Below are 5689 nucleotides of genomic sequence, written 5' to 3' on the forward strand. Positions count from 1 at the left end.
GCACCCACGCATAGAGGGAATCTATTATTTTCTTTCCCATTTTTTTATCCTTATGTTTTTTTCTTTTTCTTTTTCCATTATGACTCATTTTAAAGGACACAGTACATTTTCTGCTATGAATTTATATTGGGGCTTCCCTGTGGCTCAGTTGGTAAAGAATCTGCTTGCAATGAGCATAATGTGGATTCGATCCTGGGTTGGGAAGATCTGGAGAAGGGAAAGGCAAACCATTCCAGTAATCTTGCCTGCATAATTCCATGAACAGAGGGATCTGGTGGGCCAGATTTCATAGGATCGAAAAGAGTTGGAAACAACTGAGCAATTTTCACTTTTCAATTTACGTTATTATTATTATTATTATTATTGCTTTTCCTGTCTTATTTGTGTGGTGGACAGATATTTCTTCCTCTTGTTTTCTCCCCTTGACTCCTTCTTGCCTTTCTTAGTGCTGTTTGTGTTGGGGGGTGGGTGGGCACAGGCTTCTGTAGGCCTTGTGTGTCCTCATGTCCAAGGGTCCAGCTTGGGTGTCATGGAGCCTGGGCTGTTGAACTCACAGGGAGCTTCCACCCAAGGACTTCCTGAACGGAGTGTGAGGCTGGACTCTGCAGGAACACCGCCACGCCCCCACCCCACCCAAGACCACAATCTGGACCCAGGTTCTGTAATCCATGTGACCAGTGACCCTGGAGACCCTGTTTTGAAAAGTAGGGCATCAACTGTGACAGCACCAACACTGTTGACTTCACAGTGAATGATGTGGCCCTCAGTTGGGTGTCCTCAGTTCCTGCCCAGCCCCTGAGCAGGAGGCCATCCTCTGTGCCCAGCAATGGTGACTGACTGTGTGCAGGTGCTGAGTATCATGAAGCAGCTGGATAATGGCATGAAAACTTGCAGATGGCGCACATGGAGGAGGGCACTGAGAAAAACCTGAACTCTGGCCACACGGTGTACATGACGGCCCTCATGGAGGTGGGGGTGGGGGCAGGGGGCACAGAGAGGGGGTCTGCCAGCCAGGGACACCCACGTCTGGTCCAGGCAGGATGGGGAGGGCCTCTGAGAGGATTAGCACACATCCACTCAGATGGACATATGGTCACTACAGGTAGGAGAGGCTAAACTTTAAGGGGACAACACAGGTCCACACCTGTTAAAAGACACTGACCTCTAACGGGATGGACTCATGTCAAATCCAGGCAGGAGAATACTGATCTCTGGCATCAGTCACTCAGAATTCCTGACCAATGTGCATTTCTGAACTCATACCTGTACCCCTGGCCTCTGCAGTGTCTCCCAGAATTTGGCTATACCAGGTCCCTGACATATATTTTCCTGTGTCCAGTTTGGAGTGTCCAATCCATTCTCTCAGCTGCTGACCAAGTCACTTAATGTCTCACTCTGGCCTTGGCCCCCAGTGCCCCCACCACAGAACCTAATGACCCTTGGGGTCTGGAGGTTCTGTCCTGGGCCTCAGTGTGCATGCACCCTGTTGGCCTTGCACGCTCCCTGGAGTACAGACTTCACACAATATTATAAGCACTGATCTCTGCTGCTGTGCACACACACATGCATATCCGTGTACACACAGACCCTAAACACATGTGCACCTGCGTGTGCACCTGTACCTACTGGAGCATGTACACACACACACACACACACACACACACATGCACACATGCCAGCATACCAGAGCAATGCCACGGCTCCCCACTGCCTCTTAGGAGAAGCTGGGTCCCTTGTGAACAGGTGCCATGTTTTACATCTTTGTGTGTCAGGACCACCCCCCACCCCCACAACCTATCTGTAGTGTGGCTGTGATGAGGGAAGTCTCCACCTATGCCCCTCTGTCTCTCACTAAAAGGCGCTTCTCCACCCCCACCCAGAACACCCTCATGGAGATCGTGGAGAGGCTGGAGAACCACCCTCAGGAGGTGGTTATCCTGGTGTGCAGGAACTTCGATGGCATGATGGAGGACCTCCACAAGTACCTGATGGGCTGCATCAAGAACATCTCTGGGGACATGTGTCCCTGTAAAGTAAGCAGGGACCACAGGCTTCCCATGCTCATGGCAGTGGGGGCAATGGGAGCACTAGGTGTCACTGTAATCAAACTATCCGCTCGGTGCATGAGGATGGTTCAGGCACTGGGTGATGTCACTCACAGAACCCCAAGAATCCACCCACCACTGTCTCCACACAAACACCCCAATAACCAGCTCATCACTTTTCACAGGCAACCCCAATAATTCACCCTGCCCAGTCTCTATTCAGACACCCCCAAAACCCATCAATCATGCCTCAAGATGCCCCAGTAATTCACCCACCATTTCCTATCAGAAACCCCAATAATCCACCCACCTCTTTCCACTCAGGCACCCCAATAATCAACCCGCCACTGCTCAAGACACCCAAGTAATCTATCCACCACTGTCTCCACTCAAAACACCCCCAAAATCTACTAATCACTGCTCCAGACACCCCAATAACCCACCCATCACCATCTCCACCCAGACACCCCAGTAATCTACCCACTAGAGTCTCTACTCACTCATGCCAATAACCCACCCATGACTGTCTCTTCTCACAGAGAACCCAATAACCAGCTCATCACTGCTCATAGACACCCTAATAATATACACGTCACTGTAGATTCTTGGACTCCCCCAGTAACTGACACATCATGTCACAAGGCATCCCAGTAACTCTGTGCACATGTCTCATGGGCACCCGGATGATTCTCCCCATACCCCGAGGTGCTGACTCTGCAACAGCTGTGGTCCCAGGGACTGCAGGTCATCCTGTTGTACAAGGACAAGGCATCCATGAGTCAGCATGCAGAACTGTACCCCAGTATCCCCTACTGATGGGGGAATCAGGTGAAGCCCCAAGACCTCATTCTCTACCTGAAGCACATGAAGAGCTGCAGCCACCCAGGTGAGTGCTGCCTTCACACCAGGACACCTGGTCACAAGCATGTCCTAGAGCATGGGGCTGGCTTTGGGTCAAGTGGAGAAATGGAACATGACATATTCAGTTCAGTTCAGTTCAGTTCATTTCAGTCGCTCAGTCGTGTCCCACTCTTTGCGACCCCATGAATCGCAGCACGCCAGGCCTCCCTGTCCATCACCAACTCCCGGAGTTCTCTCAGACTCACATTCATTGAGTCCGTGTTGCCATCTAGCCATCTCATACTCTGTTGTCCCCTTCTTCTCCTGCCCCTAATCCCTCCCAGCATCAAAGTATTTTCCACTGAGTTAACTCTTCGCATGAGGTGGCCAAAGTACTGGAGTTTCAGCTTTAGCATCATTCCTTCCAAAGAAATCCCAGGGTTGATCTCCTTCAGAATGGACTGGTTGGATCTCCTTGCAGTCCAAGGGACTCTCAAGAGTCTTCTCCAGCACGACAGTTCAAAAGCATCAATTCTATGGCACTCAGCCTTCTTCACAGTCCAACTCTTACATCCATACATGACCACAGGAAAAAGCATAGCCTTGACTAGACGGACCTTAGTCAACAAAGTAATGTCTCTGGTTTTGAATATGCTACCTAGGTTGGCCATAACTTTTCTTCCCAGGAGTAAGCGTCTTTTAATTTCATGGCTGCAACACCATCTGCAGTGATTTTGGAACCCAAAAAAAATAAAGTCATGACACTGTTTCCACTGTTTCTCCCTCTATTTCCCATGAAGTGATGGGACCGGATGCCATGATCTTCATTTTCTGAATGTTGAGCTTTAAGCCAACTTTTTCACTCTCCTCTTTTACTTTCATCAAGAGGCTTTTTAGTTCCTCTTCACTTTCGGCCATAAGGGTGCTATCATCTGCATATCTGAGGTTATTGACATTTCTGCTGGCAATCTTGATTACATTTTGTGTTTCTTACAGTCCAGTGTGTTTCTCATGATGTACTCTGCAGAAAAATTAAATAAGCAGGGTGACAATATACAGCCTTGACATCCTCTTTTTCCTATTTGGAACCAGTCTGTTGTTCCTTGTCCAGTTCTAACTGTTGCTTTCTGGCCTGCATACAGATTTCTCAAGAGGCAGGTTACGTTGTTTGGTATTCCCATCTGTTTCAGAATTTTCCAGTTTATTGTAATCCACACATGACGTATTAGGGGACGTTATTCTGTTCACCACACAGGGAGTAGGGCGTGGACATCCTTAAGGACATTACTGTGTCCAACACAGGGGGTCAGGATGTAGACAGGTCATGAACATCCGTGCAGACATTATTGTATCCACCGCATGAGGCCTGGACATGGACATCTTTGGGTTCACTGTCCAGCCCTCCTGCCTTCTGTAACAGGAGAAATCCGTGCGTCAATACACCTGTGAGCCAATGATTCTGAACTTCGGTCTGTCAGACATGTGAATCTCTGAACACTGTGGAGGCCAGAGTCTGGTTGGGTGATGGCACAGCTTGGTGACTGTATGGGCAGGTGACCCCATGGGTTACTGGATGCATGGGCGGGAAGCCGTGTGGGTTGGTAACTGTGTGGGTGGGTAACCGTGTGGGTGGGCGACCAGTTTGAATTGCTGACTGCAGGGTGGGTTACCATGTGAGTTGCTGACCCAGTAAGTGGGTGACCGCTTAGGCGAGCGTTGGTGTAAGTGGTTAATCATGTGGACAGGTGACCGCATGACCTCGCAGGTTATTGACCCCTTGGGTGAGTGACCACGTGCGTCGGTGACCACGTGCGTTGGTGACCACATGGTTTGGTTGGCACATAACTCCATGGGTTAATGACTGCACACGTGGGTGGCTGACCCTGCAGCCAGCACCAGGAAAAGCAGACCCTCTGTCCCAGGCATGCTGTTCCTGGCCTGCATCAACCTCACTGAGAACCTGGAGTCTGTTGGCATCCACCCGGCCTACCTCTGGACAAACTGACCCAGTTGGGGCTCCCATACCTTTGCGCATTGGTGTGTGGCCAGTACCCAGGATTGGCGCCCAGCTATACCAACACCATCTCAGGCGAATTCATCTGGGCCCACGGGTTTCTTGACAACGTCATCAGGTTGAACCGGAAGCTATTTTGGGACTGATTGACCGTGCTTGTGTGGAGCTGGGCATCACAAAGGCTGCGTCTCAGTTACATTCTGTGACATTATAGGCCTGAACCGGATGACGCCTGGGGGCTGATGGCCCGCTCACTGCAGAGCTGAGCATTGCTGAGACCACTCCTCGTTCCATCCGATGACGTCACTGTGTTCAACCAGAACCTGCTTGGGGTCTGCTAAGTCACTTCAGTAGAGTCCAACTCTGTGTGACCCCATAGACAGCAGCCCACCAGGCTCCCCCGTCCCTGGGATTCTCCAGGCAAGAACACTGGAGTGGGTTGCCATTTCCTTCTCCAATGCAGGAAAGTGAAAAGTGAAAGTGAAGTTGCTCAGTCGTGTCCACTGAGTGGACAGCCACTCCATGGACTGCAGTCTTCCAGGCTACTCCATCCATGGGGTTTTCCAGGCAAGAGTACTGGAGTGGGGTGCCATTGCCTTCTCTGGCTTGGGGTCTGAGGGACAGCAAATAGGTGGAGCTGGGTATAGCTGAGACTGTGTCTCAGTCACATCCTGTGACATCGCTGGCCTGAACAAAAAGCTGCCTCCGGCTGTTGGATGATGTGTTGAGCTGGGCATTGGGAGGCTATTCTCAGCCCAGTCCTGTAGGTCTGGTCATCTATCTGCCCATC

At 50.6% G+C, this 5689-nt stretch overlaps 1 pseudogene; it reads left to right on the forward strand.

Annotated features, from left to right (window-relative positions):
• The first annotated feature begins 894 nt into the window (after positions 1-894).
• On the forward strand, positions 895-5045 carry LOC108634833 (annotated as a pseudogene).
• The last annotated feature ends 644 nt before the right edge of the window (positions 5046-5689 follow it).

The sequence above is a fragment of the Capra hircus genome, unplaced genomic scaffold, assembly GCF_001704415.2.
Source record: "Capra hircus breed San Clemente unplaced genomic scaffold, ASM170441v1, whole genome shotgun sequence".
In the NCBI taxonomy this organism is placed as follows: Eukaryota; Metazoa; Chordata; class Mammalia; order Artiodactyla; family Bovidae; genus Capra; species Capra hircus.